This window comes from Microtus ochrogaster, chromosome 7, assembly GCF_000317375.1.
Source record: "Microtus ochrogaster isolate Prairie Vole_2 chromosome 7, MicOch1.0, whole genome shotgun sequence".
In the NCBI taxonomy this organism is placed as follows: domain Eukaryota; kingdom Metazoa; phylum Chordata; class Mammalia; order Rodentia; family Cricetidae; genus Microtus; species Microtus ochrogaster.
The window spans coordinates 23,129,871-23,146,514 of NC_022014.1; the positions used below are offsets into that span (position 1 = coordinate 23,129,871).

Below are 16,644 nucleotides of genomic sequence, written 5' to 3' on the forward strand. Positions count from 1 at the left end.
TTCTCTTCAACTTTCCAACATTCTCCATATTAGCCCCGATATTTCATGTCCTTCCCCACATTCGCAGACTCCTGTTCACCCTTCATGTCTGCCCCCGGGTTCGCTAGGGGAAACTCCTCATGTCCTGCTACACTGAGGTTTATGTTTGTACCTTTGCCTCTGTCCCCCAGCACTAGGATGGCAGGAACGCACGCACTGCCTCTGCCAGCTTTTAAGTGTGCCATGGACTGAACTTCTCATGATCAGGTGACAACATCTCCCTCACCACCACCGCCACTTAAAATAAAAATACATTATGTGGAGATGTGTGTGTGTGTGTATCTGTATGGTTCCACGCATGTGAGCGCCGGTGCCTTCAGGGGACAGAGCCATCAGGTGCCCACGGAGTAATTGCCAACCCCCCCCACCCCGTCGTCGTCATTGTGTGTGTCCTCCCCCACTTAAATTTTGAGAAGGGTTTTACTCAGCACCTCAGAATGGCCTTGAACTCATGGCAGCCCTCCCCCATGCTGAGGTTACGGGCACGAACCACTCTCCCGGCTCCTCCCAGCTCTTGGTGGTGTCTTCATCCCTTGAGTGTCTGTCTCCCTTTATATGCACAGCCCTCATATGTGAGCCTTGGGGGTCACGGCTTATAAAATGCTGACGATATCTCACTGTGAAATCTTTAATTTAAGTTCTGCCAAAAAATGTTTTTAAGACGGGGTACTCTGTGTTGCCCTGTCTGTCCTGGAACTCACTCTGCAGACCAGGCTGGCCTCGAACTCACCTGCCTCTGCCTCCCAAGTGCTGGGATTAAAGGTATATGCCACCACATCTGGCTCATATATATATATATATCTGGCAGCGGTGCTGGGCTCTGGTGATGTTCTGCCTGGGAGCTGCCCTCTCGCGGGCATCCTGGATGGCCTGGAAGGGTCTTCTGTGTGGCATGATGGTAAAGGAGGAGGCACAGAGGGTGTTGAAGAAGAGATGGCTTTCTCCTAACTCCCTCCCATGGAACTCAGCAGTTCTCAGTGGCTGTGGGGACCAACTCTCTCTCTTAGGGAGTCTTGGCCAGGGTCCTTATCTATCTATCTCCCTGGGAGGTTCCAGTTGGAGCTGTAAGCTGAGAGGAAGCGTAATAGCCAGCCACACCAGAGATCCCTTTCCTGTCTAAGTCCATTCTCCTCTCTGCTGGGAAAGCCCTGGTGAGGCAGAAGATCTTCCAGCTTCACCTGTGTCCCCCGTACGTCAAAACATAATCACTCTGTTGCAATACAATGGCCTCTGTTGACAGTGAATGAAGTCTGCCTTATTTGGAGTTCTCCAAATGAGGTGGACTTGCAGCTGGCGAGGATATGGGCTGGGGATGGGATTCGGGTGGTAAGGTGCTTGCTTGGCACACACAACACTCTGTGTTTGATCCCAAGCATGACATAAACCAGGTGTGGGGGCGCAGGCCGGAAACCTCAACACTTAGAAGGTAGAGGATCAAGAGTTCAAGAACACCCTCTGCTACGTATAGAGTCTGAAGCCAGCCTGGGATACGGGGCCTTAAAAACAGACCTGTGATCTTTTTAACAAGGTCTTTGCTGTATTTCTCAGTTTGTCCAGGATGACATCGATGGCCTTGAACCTGTGATCCTTCTGCCTTTTCTGCTGAGTAGCTGGAACTTCAGATGGACACCATACCCTACTTTGTGTTTGCTCCCTCAAGCAGACGATCAAAGGCAGGTTCACTCTGCCCCTGAGCTATACCCTGACCCCATCCGTAACCCATGCTATGAAAGAAGAGAGTTGGCTTGGATCAAAGAGCAAAAACGAACTGTGTCAAGTGGATGTGGAGGAGGCTCTTCCCTACAACAGGAGATGAAGAGCCGGCAAGAAGAAAAGAACCTGGGAGCAAGAGCCCATGCTGTTGGCGACTGGCCTATAGTGGTGCATGTATTCACATGTATGGGCATTCGCACACAGACAGACATACAGACATGTGGAAGTGTGCCTTCCCTAATCAGTGGGACAGGACAGGATGCCTAGGCTGGTCTCCTTTCATATACAGGATGCCCCCAGGTAACAGCCACACCAGGGCAGTTGGTTGTGTTGCTGCTGGGAGCCATGTGGGGGAGACTTAGGAAACAAAGCTTAATGAAACTGGCAAGGGTCCTCAGTCCAAGCTGGGCGGTGGTGAAGCACACCTTTAATCCCAGAACTCGGGAGGCAGAGGCAGGCAGATCTCTGTGAGTTCGAGGCCAGCCTGGTCTACAAGAGCTAGTTCCAGGACAGGCTCCAAAGCTACAGAGAAACTCGGTCTCAAAAAAACCAAAATAAATAAATAAACAAACAAGCAAAATAAGAGTCCCCAGTCCAACCCAAGTACACCTCTGAAGTACCTGCCACAAGCACCCACCAGGAGTTTTGCTAGCTGCAGGTTGAAGCTCCAGCTAAAGCAAGGCACTACACAAGGCAATTGGGGTATCGATCAATTTCTCCTGGACAGTCTTCCAAAGAGAGGCTGGGTGGCCTCAGAGACGGAGTGTGCTGTAACAGGCTATGCATACAGTCCCGTGAGCAGCTGCTGGAAGCTAGCTTGTGGGTGGACCAGTAGCCCTGCATCCTTGAGATCTGGGGGTTAGTTCAAATTTCTGTACTGTGGAAAGTTTCCTGGCAAGTCTCACAGATTCACACAAGATCACATTTCCCATGGGGGAAGATCTAGAACCCAGATGAAAGTCGATATGACCTGGGGACTAACCGGGGCTGCTGATTTGATGTGGTAACCAGGTGTCCCAGGCTTTTCACTGGACTGATTTCCAAGGCCATCTCGGGAATATTTTTTCATAACCGTTTTGTCTTGGGGGCTGGAGAGATGGCTCCACTCTACTTGGATGCCCAGGCACCATTCAGGCTCATAGCTGCTGGAAATGAATACAGCTTGATTTGTTTTGAACTGGTGGAGCCAAGCACTTAGGCTCTGTGCAACTGCTTCTTTTGCAGACCGTAGCATGCTCCCTCCATTTGTGCCTCCCCCAGTCATCCATTCATTCAACAAACACATTGGGCTCCAGCTAGTGTTAGGCACCGTGGCAGTTTCTAGAAACCCTATCTTTTGCCTTCTGGGGTTGCTAGAAGGGGTTTGAAGCTCCCCAAAGAAAAGACAGACCTGCAATAAATGGAGCCCTCACAATCTATTCTGTACCAAGAAGAGCCACCTAAAGGGGATGGTACCTATCAGATGGCTTCAGGCCATCTTCAGCTGGCACGAACAGGTCCCAGGTCATAGAGGGCGGACCGGGGCGGGGCGCTCGCTCGGTACCTGCAGTGGCCGCCAGAGGGCAGCCAGGGAGCGCGCCCGGCCAGGGCGAACCCCCCAGGTAAGTGTGGCTAAAGTGGGGCCGCCCCCCTTTCGGGGCCCAGTCTCTCGGGGCCTGTGTGTGTGTGTGTGTGTTTGGCTCCAAGATGGGGGCCAGAGCGCATGCAGCGGATGGCCCCATAGCTAGAGCTCAGATCCTAGAGATGTTGGAACGCGAGGTGGGGACGGTCCCTAGTCACCGTTGGGGCGCGGACGGGGCCTGGTGCCGAGCTTGCTCCCGGGCTTGCTCGCCCTCTCTCTTCCATGCCCGAGACTCCGGGCTGTACGCAAGCTGTCCCGGGACAGCTCCGCGATCTGCTCCGTCACCTCGCTCTCACTCCTGGGATCTGACCCACACCCCGGGGGGTGGGTTGAGCCTCGTGCCGCCCCGAGTGTGTCCCCGGCACGGGGCGGGGGCTGCCGGTGGGGGAGGGGCGCGCGGGCGGCGCGGACGGCAGGCGGCGCTGGGGCGAGCGCGCCCGAGAGCGAGTCAACAAGTGCGGAGCTCAGCGAGCGCGCACGTGCGGCGGGAGGGGCCTGCGGGTGGTGGCGGGCGCCGCTGTCCCTCAGTGCCCCTCCTGGTCAGAATCAGGGATCCAATGCTTTCGGTGTTCTGTGTGTGTGTGTCGTGGTGGTGGGGTGTCCTTGACCCTGGACTTAGACTCAAGCCCACTGGTGGGCGTTCGGGAGTGGGAATCCGAAAGCACGTGGAGCCTTTTAGTGTGCAGGTGCAAGGTGGCAGCTCTCCGCCGTGGCGAACCGGTTCTGCCCCTGAAAACCCCTTCCCCGCTGTCATTCAGGTTTGGGGGAATGTTTCAAACCACACCGGACGCCCCCGTGCGCTCAGAATGGTGACACCCCAACCGGCTCCCAGGGGTCTCAGTCCGTTTGCTCACTCCGAGGTGGTTACCTCCCGCCTGGCTGCTCTAGGGCAGAGCGACCCGATTTCCACCCGTGTGTTCGGCTACACTTTAGCGGTCGCCCTGGGAGAAGGTGGGATGCTGAAGGTGGAAACCCGATCTCCGTGAGATTTGAGCCCGTGGAATCCAGGTTGCTGTCTGTGGTTTTGTGCAGCGGGGAAGCTTTGATCCCAGAGGGCACGGGAGGGAAAGGGGCGTCCCTGAGGCCCCAGAGAGGGAGCATCTTGGAGAAGCCAGCCCTGTAGTTCAGGGTCCGTCCAGCCCCCACCTGAAGAGATTGCGCCCTCCAGCGCTGCCTTTGTCAGCCACTTGGCGGCTCCCGTCTGAAAAAAAAAAAAAAAAAAAAAAAAAAAAAAAAGGCTGAACCGTCACATTTTCTCCACAAGTGAGCTCTGCACCTGCCTCCCTGTCCTCTCCCTAATCCCGCAGCCTGACTGCTGCCCTGCTACTTAGCTGAAGCTGCTAACTGGCTTTCCTGCCAGCCTCCCGCCCTCCTGTTCCCACACCCTACCCATCCTCGGGTGCCCACTTTGCCACCTTCCTTACCCACTGGTGATCTTTATTTCCGTTTTGTTCTCCGGTTGTTTCTTTTCTGAGCCCTCTTTCCTTGTTTCTGGTTTCCAGACCCAGTTCACGGCTTCTCGTGCAATGGCCTCGGAGAGGCTTCTGGGTCACACTGTCTGGTGTCTAGTACTGTCCAGGCTCGCTTTGGGCTGCCCCACAGTCCCTCAGAGAGTCTGAGTCTGGACAAGTCTGGACAAGACAACAGCCCTTCTCGTTCTGTAAGGCCACCCTTGCCTCTGAGGGGTCTTCCCTCTTCCTCTGGGACAAGCTTGCCCTGTACTGAATCAGTGTAGGCCTGAATACAGACTTCTGCTGCCAGCCCCACGTCTAGAATGAGCGGCCCTTGACGCTTTCACTGGCTCCCAAGAACTCCTCTGAGTCTCTGGATTTCCTTAGACCTTTCAGGGTTCCGCTCCTTTGCTGAGTTTACAGCCTCTCAGTCCTGGCACTGAACCTTCTCACTTCCCTACACCGTCCCCATCCCACTGGTCCAGGACCCCCTTTCCTGGCTCTGTGTCTTTATCCACTGCCGTCATGCGGTTCTCTGACGGCAGCGTCTTCCTTTTTTCCCCCTGGAGTCTTAGCACTGTGCATCCTGTAAACTACCCCCAGGTTTCTGAGAACTCTCCATCTCATGACCTGGAGTCCTGTTCAAATCAAGTCTCCCTCCAGGAGTTACTGGTTCTTCCAGCTTCAGGGCCTTCTGCCTCTCTGGGCTCATGGGTGGCTTGGTTTCAAGGTGCTCTGTGCAGTGTAATCTCGAGTGTTCTCTGCTGTTAGCTTCTTAGCCACAGTAGTACTATCTGAGTGGCCATTCTGTGTCCTGTGTTGGGCAGTGTACCAGGGTCCAGGTGTTCTTGAAGTACCCAGAGAGGTGGATATCAGGATTATTGTCTTCTTTCTGCCCATCACGATACAAACTCAGAGAGGGCCTGGAGCCTGTCTGAATTACACAGCTTGCCATTGGGCAGAGCTGAGATGGAACTCAGTCCGGCAGACTCAAAGGTGTCTTAAGATATAAGGGTTTGTTGTTTATCCCAAAAGTGTATTCTTCCACGTCTCCAGTGTCCCCTCAGTGTCTGATCCTGGTGTCCAGGACATATTGGTGGCTTGGGACTTTCCTGGACTCTAGGGAAAAAATAGCAGACAAATGGGTAACGGGATCCCTGACTCCAGAGGCTGTGACATCAGTCAGGGATCCCTGGAAACATGCTCTTGTCCCATCTGGCTTTAGAGTTACCGAGTAGAGAGAGCTGTGTGGGGTGGGGGTCCCCTTAGATCTGCCCTCCCAGAGTTTCCTAAGTGTCCAGCCTCTAAGGACACTTCCAGTGGTCCTTTTGGAACCTTCAGCTAAGTTTCTTTAAAAGGCGCCCTTCCCTTCTGTTGCAGGCCACTGTCATATGAAAATGAGCTCCTGCTGTGAAATCCTGTTACCATAGCAACCGTAGTGCTGTCCCAGCCCTCCTGCTCCAAGGTCTCTGCACTGTGTGCATGAAGGGGCTTTTTCTGTGTTTGCTGCCTGCAGAAATTAAGTATTCCCTTTCACATTCTTTTTGTGTAGCTATTAAATTCTTTTTGCCTCTTCAAACCAGTGGCTTCTGGCATCGTTGGTGTCCCAGCCGGTCGCCAGGCAGCTTGCTCGCCATGGTGATGACCCCAGGGTGATGACCCTGGTTTAGGTCATCTTTTGAGTGATACCCACTACTCATGTGTAAGAGCTATTCTGCTTCTGATCTTGGATGCTTGTCAGGAAGAGGTAAAGCAGATGCTCCAGGGGTGGGCAAGCCAGTTTTCTTCATCAGCTCCAGGGTGGGCAAGCCAGTTTTCTTCTTCAGCCCCATGGTAGGCAAGCCAGTTTTTTTCTTCAGCCCCATGGTGTTTTCTTCAGTTGTCAGAGGCCTTGTCCATAGACATGACCCAGAACAGGGCACCTCAGTGGTGTGAAGGGAGACAAGGATGCCTTTGGCAGTGGCCACAAGCTATTAATATAGACCAAGTGTGGCCTGGAGAGATGGCTCAGCAGTTAATAGCATTGGCTGCTCTTCCAGAGGACCAATTCCCAGCACCAATATGGAAGCTCACAGCTGTCTGTGACTACAGTTCCAGGGGATCCAGCCCCCTTATGCAGACATACATGCAGGCAAAACACCAGTGCACATAAAAATAAATAAATCTTTAAAAATACTTTAAAAAAACCAAAAGCAAACAAAAAAGAAAGAGAAAAGTATGGGCCAAGAACTTCCAGATGCAGTTTCCTTATTTAATTCCCAACCAAGGAAAGTTAAAAAGTATTACTATTACCCCCATTTTCCAGGTCAGAAACTGATGCCCAGAGAAGTAGCGTTTGTCAGGTGACGCATGGGTTCCCAATGGAAAGTTTGTCCTCTGTGCCTTAGCCCTGTGTGGTGCGGATAGACAATGAAAGAATATGATTTAAGAATGAATGGGGGAAGCCGGGCAGTGGTGGTGCACGCCTTTAATCCCAGCACTCAGGAGGCAGAGGCAGGTGGATCTCTATGAGTTCGAGACCAGCCTGGTCTACAAGAGCTAGTTCCAGGACAGGCTCCAAAGCCACAGAGAAACCCTGTCTCGAAAAAACCAAAAAAAAAAAAAAAAGAATGAATGGGGGAACTGGAGAGGAACAGACCGACTTTTCTAAGATTCAAGGCCTAGAGCAGGTATTTTCAACATTGTATAAGTCTCCCGGAGTGGACAAGTAGCTACAGTGGAAAGGAATGTTACATTCACACAGGCACTGTTAATACCCAGTTAAACTGGAAAGGACTCAGAGTCCCCAGCAGGACTGGACGTAGAAGTGGGGGCAAATGTAGGTACTGGAACTCCGCTGCACCCTGAATCAGTCATGCTGGCTGAAATCTGAGGCAGCCGTAGTCAGCATAGTGCTACTCCAGAGGCAGGAGGATAGCTGAAAACCTGCTGTGTTCCCTGGGCTGGCCCTGAACTCGGGTTCAAATGGTCCTCCTGTGTCTGCCTCATCTGGCTCTTTTTTAAAAATCTGGTTGGTCACATGTTTTGTTCATGCTGTCAGAATCCATCAGTCCCTACCCTGTGGCTCTGAGGACAGGGCTCAGAGCCTCATCATGTAAGAAAGGAGTCAACATCTGAGCTGGACCCTAAACCCAGAATTTACTCTTGGGGCTTGGTGCGTCCTTCCCTGTATATATTATATGTCAATAGAATGTTCTAAAACAGAAAAGGGGCTGCCGTGAGCCTGACGCTAGGGTGTGGTGGACGCAACGCTCTCTTCCCTTATAGAAGGGTCACACACCTGTCACCTCACTGACTTTTCCTGGAATCTTGGCTTCTCAGTAACAGGCAGGAGGTGACTTGAGAATGGACTTCCATGTTCTAGAAGGAGTTGGTTTGGAGGTTGAGGGAGAGCCAGGGTTAGCTCTGCTCATGCCCCTTGCACGGCACTGACTCTGCCAGAGAGCTCACGTAACTAGCAGGTAGCTACTGGGCTTGGGCACTGTCCCTGTTCTGCTCCCTGGATGGGCCAGGGGTGAGTGAGCGAGGGCACATGTGTTTCCATTGGCTAGCTGCCAGGCATTGGGTCTTCCTGGGTGTTGCAGCAGCCCCAGCCCAGACCTCGGTCTTCAGCAGCGAGCTGCCAACAAAAGAGCATCGCAAGGCCCAGGCTGGCTGCAGAGCCCAGCATGTGCACTGAGAGCGCCGCTCTGTTCACACTGCATTTCCATGCTGCTAAAAATACCAGCGCGCCTTATGTAAGACTGCAGGTACCGTGTAGGCGCCTTATATAAAAGCACTCCTCAGACCCTGGACAGTTAGCTGCATGTCCCCATGACCGTTAGGGCGCAGTTATGAAGCTGGGGGTGGGTTTGCCTGTCAAGGAAGAGAGCTGTCATTGGTGCCCTGCCCTGTCAGCAGTGTTTCTGCCTCATTCACATGTTGGTCTGTTTGTGTCTTTGGGTGTGGCCCATCTGAGCAGTCGGGTTGATGCTAGACTCTGTGAGATTTGCTCTTTCTCTGGTCCCAAGTCACTGACAGTGGATCCTCTGCTTCACCAAGATGCAGCATCTTAGAATTAAGATGCTTTCACCATGACTAGGTGACCTTTTGGATTTGCCTCGAATGCTCATGGTGATGGGGACAGCCCATCTTATTGGTTGGCCATGATTTAATAGGAAGAAGAAACAATAAAAACTAAGGTATATAGTGCTAGGCTGAAACCAGGGAGAAATTTTATAGGGGTCTGACCTGTATGTCCATGGGTCCTGAGGCTTGGACAGGGGGATCTCTGTAGGTGTGTGTGTGTGTGTGTGTGTGTGTGTGTGTGTGTGTGTGTGTGTCAGAGGAAAGCTTATGAGAGTTGCTTCTCTCACTTGTGTCCTGGGATGGAACTTAGACTGTCGGGCTTGGTGGTGAGTGCCACTGCTCGCTAAGTCATCTTGTCAACCCCCGTTGGATTTTTGAAGCAGCGTTTTGCTTATGTAGCTCAGGTTGTCCTGGAACTCACAATCCTGCAGCCTCAGTTCCTAAGTGTTTTGGTTGCAGCCATATGCCTCCATGGCATGCCTAGGCCCTGGGTTCAACCCCCAGCCCCGTAAGGTGGGGGAGGGATAAGGGGTGGGAATACATGGCGGCTCTGGGGCAGCCTCTCTGCATGCTGTAAGCGGTGGAAAACCATATAGCTTACTGGAAGCCTGGCGGCAGACTGGGCACATGAGCTTGAGTTTTCGTACCTTGGAGTAATGTGCAGCCTGAGAGGCGGTAGGTCTTTGCAGCACAACACGTGTAAATGTCATAGGCTTGTCCGAAAGAGAGAGGACAAGTGATCAATGTCATCTAGTGCCTTTGCAGAAATGTACATATAGGGGCTGGGCAGGTGGCTCAGCAGTGAAGGACACTTGCTGCTCTTGCAGAGGACCTGGGTTCGCTTCTAGGTACCCGTATGGCAGTTCACTGTCTATGACCATATGTAACTCCAGTTTCAGAGGATCTGATGCCCCCTTCTGGCTTCATGGACACCAGGCATACACACAGTATATATAATGACAGAACAGTCATTCATGTAAAATAAAATAAGTCAATAGTAAAAGCAGAAATAATATGTAGCTCAATTGTAGATTACTTGCCTAGCATATTCAAGGTCATGGATACCATCTCTAGCACATATGTGCTCTCTCCACTAATATATGCACATATATACATATATATACACAGAAATATGGATGCATGTCCTACATGTGGAAGAAAATAAGATCTAGTATAATAACTACTATCTACAGGCCCTGCACGCATGATGCAGACATGCATATAGGTAAAACACCCATATATATATATATATGTATATATATATAATAAAAAGAATGAAAAATGCGTTTTTAGGTGTGTAGGAGCCTGTAGGAGTTTATGTGCACAACATATGTCCGTGAGCCCTAGGAGGCTAGAAGACATCAGCAGGGCCTTGGAGCTGGAGTTACAGGTGCTGTGAGCTACTGTGTGGGCGCTGAGGACTGAATGTGGATTCTCTATAGAAACAGCAAGTGCCCTTAACTACTGAGCCGTCTCTTCAGCCCGTAACTTTGCTTTGCTTTGCTTTTTTTTTTTGAAACAAGGTCTCATGTCGCTCAGACTGGCTTCAGCTTTGCTAAGTAGCAGAGGATGACCTTGAAATTCTGGTCTGCCTTTCAGTATCCCAAGTGCTAGGATTATAGATTATAGGCATGCACTATGCTAGGCTTATTTAATGCTAGAGAGTGAAGGCAAGGCTTCACGGATGTAGACAACCACTTTAACAACGGGGCTACATCCAGCACTATGCTACCCAACCCTATACTTTTAATTTAAAAACATAATTTTATTGAAGTCGTGTGTGTGTGTGATAAGGATTCAGACTCAGCCCTTTGGGCGCACCAGGCAGACACTGTACTACTAAGTTCGTCTTTGACGTATGTGCGTTACAAAGTTCGTCCATTTAAGAGCATGTCTTAATTAGGGTTTCTATTGCTGTGAAGAGACACCACGACCACGGCAACTCTTACAAGGAAAGCATTTAATTGGGGTTGGCTTGCAGTTAAGAGGTTTAGTCCATTATTATCATGGCAGGAAGCATGGTGGCATGCAGGCAGACATGGTGCTGGAGAGGGAGTTCCACATCCGATCTGCAGGCAGCAGGAAGAGAGAGTGAGCTACTGAGCTTGGCTTGAGCTTCTGAAACCTCCAACCCCCAGTGACACACTTCCTCCAACAAGGCCACAACTTCTCCAAGGCCACACTTCCTAATAGTGCCACTTTGTATGGGTCTGTGGGGGCCATTTATTCAAACCACCACATTCTACTCCCTGGTCCTCATAGGCTTGCAACCATGTCATAATGCAAAATGCATTTAGTCCTACTTCAAAGTCCCCGTAGTCTATCACAGTCTCAAACGTGTTTAAAAGTCCAAAGTCTCTTCCAAGACTCACGGCATCTCTTAACTGTTGCCCCTGTGAAATCAAAATGAAAAAGCAGATCACACATTTCCTACATATAATGGCACAGGATACACATTACCATTCCAAAAGGGAGGAAAGGGAGCATAGTGAGGAAACGCTGGACCAAAGCAAGACCTGGAACCAACTGGGAAAACTCCAAAGTCCGCATCTCCATGTGTGATGTCAAAGCGCTCTTCAGATGCCCAACTCCTTCAGCTTTGTTGACTGCAGCACACTTCTGTCTCTTGTTCTGGCTCTACTCCCTGTTAGCAGCTCTCCTCGGCAGGTACCCCTCAGCTCCAGCATCTCAACATTTGGGGTCTCCAAGGCAATCCAGGCTTCACAGTTTCACACAATGGCTTAAGGGACACAGTTGGCTTGTCTCTAACCCCAGCTTGAGGGACTGTAGGAAAGTGGTGAGTTCAGTTTCCAGCCTGTGCGTGGTAGTGAGCAAGCCAGTCTGGGATATAGCCAGCGCCTGTGGCAAAAACCAAAGAGCCAACAACAGAACTTAAAACAGTTTATATGTTCACTTCTTCAGAGTGTTGACTGACATTTGATGAACAGTTTTCTTTTAGTTTGATGTTTTTCTTTATTATTATTATCATCATCATTATTATAACAGAGACGTAAATGTTCATGGACTGACATGTTCCCCAGAGTTCATTGTCAAGACCCTATCTAAGTTAGGATTTGCTGTGATAAAACACCATAACCAAAAGCAACATGGGGAGGGAGGGGATAATTTCAGCTTAAGTTTCCAGGTAGCAGTCCATCACTGAGGGAAGTCAGGGCAGGAACTCAAACAGGGCAGGAACCTGGAGGCAGGAGCTGATGCAGAAGCCATAGAAGAGTGCCGCTTACTGGCTCTTTCTCAGCCTGCTTGCTTCCTTCCTTCCTTCCTTTCTTCTTCCTTTCTTCTTTCTTTCCTTTTTTTATTTTTAGACAGGGTTTCTCTGTGTATCCTTGACTGTCCCGGAACTCACTCTGTAGACCAGTTTGGCCTCAAACTCAGAGAAATCCACCTGCCTCTGCCTCCCAAGTGCTGGGATTAAAGGCGTGCACCACTGTGGCCCAGCTACTTGCTTATAGCACCCAAGACCACCAACCCGGAGTGGCATCACCCACAGTGAACTGGGCCCTCCTACATCAACCATCAATCAAGAAAATGCACTGCCTGTCAATCTGCTGGCTGTCATTTCCTCAATGGAGGAGCTTTCTTCCCAAATGACTCTAAGCAGCAAACTGTCCAGGACCTAACCAAGTGCATGCAGTAAGGAGTTCATAAAAGCCCTGGAAGGTTGGATCTTAGAATGCTTACCCAGCATTCCTGGAGCTCTGGGCCCTGTGTTCAATGCTCTTTATCAGAAAGAAAAAGGAAGGAGGGATTGGTGAAATGAGGGTCAAGCTCCTGTTGGGTGGGATTGTTGTCCAAGGAAGAGACAGCAGAGAGCTCTGTGCTTCCGGCCTCCATACCCCTCATGACCTACCAGAAGGTCCTGAAGACACAGGTAATGTAGCCATCTACCCCCACTCCCCCCCCCCCCAGGACGTGAGTGCTCAGCAGTAACCCAGTCAGCAGGCTTCTTGACCTCAGAGAAACCAATGCCCAATTTACGCCCTCCATCTATGGTACTGTGTTATGGAAGCCCAGGCGGATCAGCACAGGTGGTGCCTGTGGTTGAATCCATTAGTCCTTCCCCTGTTTCAACAGCTCTTCCTTTGCTTTCAGGTTGAAAGGTTGTCCCTGTTCTAAGGTTGGTTAAGTATTCTCTGCCATTTTCTCCTGTTTCTTTCTGTTCCGTGTTTTCTCTCCAGTTCTGTCAGAATTTATTTTGGTTTAGGATAGGAGGTTAGACTCTTCCTCGATTTTATATCTGAAATCTCATTAGCCAGGCCTCAAAACTCCCACCAGACTGGCCTGTTAACTGTCGCTCACAGTATTTGAGGGCTTTCATAGCCCAGGTTCCGGACTCTACGTTACTCCTACAAGCCGGTTCCAAAGGCTTAAGATCCACACTTACCACAGCAGTGGTCTGACTTCTGGTACCAGTTTTCTGAATTGATAGCGTTTCGGGTTGCTTCAGAAAAATGTCCAACAAAAATCACTTAAGGTTAAGGAAGTTAGCTCACCGTTTGAGTTTGCTGTCCGTGTTGGCAGAAAGGGAGTGGCTGAGGAGTATGAAGCAGCTGATCACATGATATCTGTAGGCAGAAACATGAAATGATCAGTGCTTGGTGCTCAGCTAGCTTTCTCCCTCCCTCCCTCCCTCTCTCTCTCTCTCTCTCTCTCTCTCTTTCTCATCCAGGCCCTGAGCCCACATTTAAGAAGGATCTTTCCACCTCAGTTAACCCAGTCAAGGTGATCTCCCACAGATGTGCCCAGAGGCATCTCCATCATGATTCAGCGCTTGTCAAGCTGACAGGACTGTATAACCTGTATAGCCACACTGTTAAAAATTCAAGGTATAAAAGGCAGGTGTTGAGAGTTCCCTTCCTCCCATATCCCTCAGCCCCTGAGTGCAGTAACCAGGTCTACTCCATCTGACAGGTCCTTTCCCCTTTCTTCTGACTGACATTGAAAGTCAGCTTTACTATAGGGAACAAACACGCAAGTGTCTGGGTTTTCTGTTTTTTTCTTTAATCTCTCCTTTTCCCTCCTCTGTTACTTTTATTTTTTGTTGTTGTTTTTTGTTTTGAGACAGGATCTCACTGTGCAGCTCAGGATGGCCTGGAACTCACTATGTAGCAAATGATGGCTCTCAACTCTGTCCTCCTGTGTCTACCTCTTAAGTGCTAGGATCACAGACACATACCACCATGCCTTGCTTTACTGTCGCACTTTTATTATGACTTTGTATATGTTAATGTCTGGACATGCAAACCCTTGTTCTTAATTTCCTTGGTTATGCTTGCCTATGTATTCATTATTCTTTATGAAGCCCTATGATTGTTTCATTGCATTTTCTAAAAGTATCATTAAAATCCCATTTGGAATTGCATTTGTGAAATAATAAATAGGTAAGAGTTTTCCAGTCCAGGAACACAGTCTTCCTTTAAGTCATGTCTTCTTTCTGTCATCGCCTGTTATTATTGTTTTTAATGGAGGTGGCGCACATTTCTTCTTAGGTGTTTTAAAGACAATTTGAAAATTACATATTTGTTCAGCATGTGAATGTGCAGGTGGCTCTGCTTTCTATCATGCGGGTCCCAGGGATTGTACACAGGTTTGGTGGTAAGCCTCTTGATTCATGGAGCCATCTTGTCAGCCTCAAGTTTGTAGGTTGTGTTGCTTTTGGTAATGGAGTGCTTTTTCTCAGCTGCCCATTCAGCCCTCCCTCCCTTCCACTCTCTCTCCCTCCCTCTCTTCCTTTTTTTGGTGCTGGGAATGGAACCTAGGGCCTCAGTTTACTACTGAACTATCCTTCCATCCTCATTTTCTTGGTGATTAAATATTTTGAAATAAAAGAAAGTTACTGATTTCTTTTTTCTTCTTCTCAGTCTTACTATGTTGCTTAGGCTGGTCTTGAACTCACCAACTTAAGGTATCTTCCTCAGCCTCTAAAGTTGCTGGAACACAGGTATCCATCACAGTGCCTAGGTAGAAGTTATTAATTTTTAAATAATTATCAAATACACACACACACAGAGGCACACGGACACATGTGAGCAGCTTGAGCAGAATGATAAGGCAGCCATGTGCCTGACCAACTTTACACACTGATTTTATACCTCTCCTTAAACAGATTTGTCCACCCTGTCTCCAGGGGACACTCTGGCCCTAATGCTATTTAATCATTAACTGCTCTTTATAGCTTAACCACATAGGTTTATAGCTTTATTGTCCTGTTTGATTTTTGCATGCATTTAAGCTTTTGTAAGTGGGGCCATACATAATCCACTTTCTTAATAGCCACATGGTGTGCGTGTGTATTGTGAGGCTTACCCACTACTTGCCTGTTGCTGTGGTTTCTTCTGTGACTCTCGGTAAAATGTCCACCTTATTTGTCCCTTCCACTTGCAGATGGACACTGGGCTGTTCGCACCTTCTTAGGCTATGGCCAGCATCCTTTCCAAGTGCAAGTTTCCCTGGGCTGTTGTTCCCAGGAATGAAGGACAGGGGCCACATACTGTTGCTCCTTGAAGTCTGAAGCTCCGGGTGTGCCTCCGCGTCCTCCCAGTCCTCCCTGCACTCGCATTATCCACGCTTTTAGTTCCTGCCACCTGGCCTGGCGCGCTGATCTGGTTAGTGTGGGGTGGCGTGTGTTTGTGGGTTGTGTTTCCTCATTTACTCTCCTGTATTTTCCTTACCTCCCACCCCACCCGCTTTAGATTTACATCTTCACACGTCCCATGGTGGCACTAACCGACACGTGCTTCTGTGTCGCAGAGTCTTCTCTGGGATGTGGCTTTCCACTGAATTAGTAGCACCCTTTGAAGAATCAAACAGTTGGGTTCTTCGGTGAGCCTGCTCCAACCCTTGTTTCTGGTTCTGTTCTGTGGTTTTGAGGCTCAGATCCCACCATTTGCACAACGCTGCACATATAATAAAGTCCCCAAACCTGGCTTGTCCCTTCCGACGAGCTCAGATAGAGGAGACTTTTTATTTGTTTGTTTATTTATTTTTGAGATGAAGTTTCATTTGGTAGCTCAGGCTGGTTTTAAGCTCATGAGCCTCCTTAATGCTGGCATTGCAAGTGTGGGCCATCATGCCTGGCTTCTTTTGTCGGGTTTGCCTCTGTTAGGAGCTGAATTGCTGGTTCCTAGGCTAGGTGCAGGAGGGTGCGTGCACTGTGTGTTCACATATGTGCTTGCATGTGCACAGATACAGAAGCTGATGTCAGGTACCGTTCTCTTCCACCTCCACTCTAGTTGTTGAGACAAGGTCACTGTTTGAGCTACACTGACTCCGGCATCCATCCCACTCTAGGATTATCGGTGGTTGCTGGGGATTGAACTGAGGTCCTCAGTCTGGCACAGCAAGCCCCTTTGCTCGCTGAACCATCTTCCCAGTCCGACTGCTTTACTAGTTGAAGCATAGCATCCACTCAGGAAGCTGCAATGTCACCAATGTACTGTGGATCTCATTTTACAAAGTGAGTGTACCTCTGAGGCCATGTCCCAGGTCATCGAGGGACCTTGGCCCCCACTGTCGTGCATCCCTGGCCTGTCCCTGAGCTGAGTCCTGGCTTGGTAATGCTGGCAGGGGGAAGATATTGGGGCTGATATTCCCATCATGGCAGCTGATGAGCTCGGGACTCAGCGCATTGCAGTCTTCAGGGTGCCTGTTTTAATGTCAGAATTGTTCATCTTCCCATGGATAGCTGAACTACAACATGCTTCTCTAGGAAGTTTGTACATTTGTCAACCC

At 49.8% G+C, this 16,644-nt stretch overlaps 1 protein-coding gene across 1 annotated transcript in view; it reads left to right on the forward strand.

Moving 5' to 3' along the window:
* The first annotated feature begins 3,282 nt into the window (after positions 1-3,282).
* The window catches only part of Rph3al (rabphilin 3A like (without C2 domains)), a 145,311-nt gene continuing 131,949 nt past the window's right edge, over positions 3,283-16,644 (forward strand). Inside the window, exon 1 of the mRNA XM_026780338.1 lies at positions 3,283-3,353. The gene's annotated coding sequence lies outside the window, so the exon portion shown is untranslated. The remainder of the gene's footprint in view (positions 3,354-16,644) is intronic.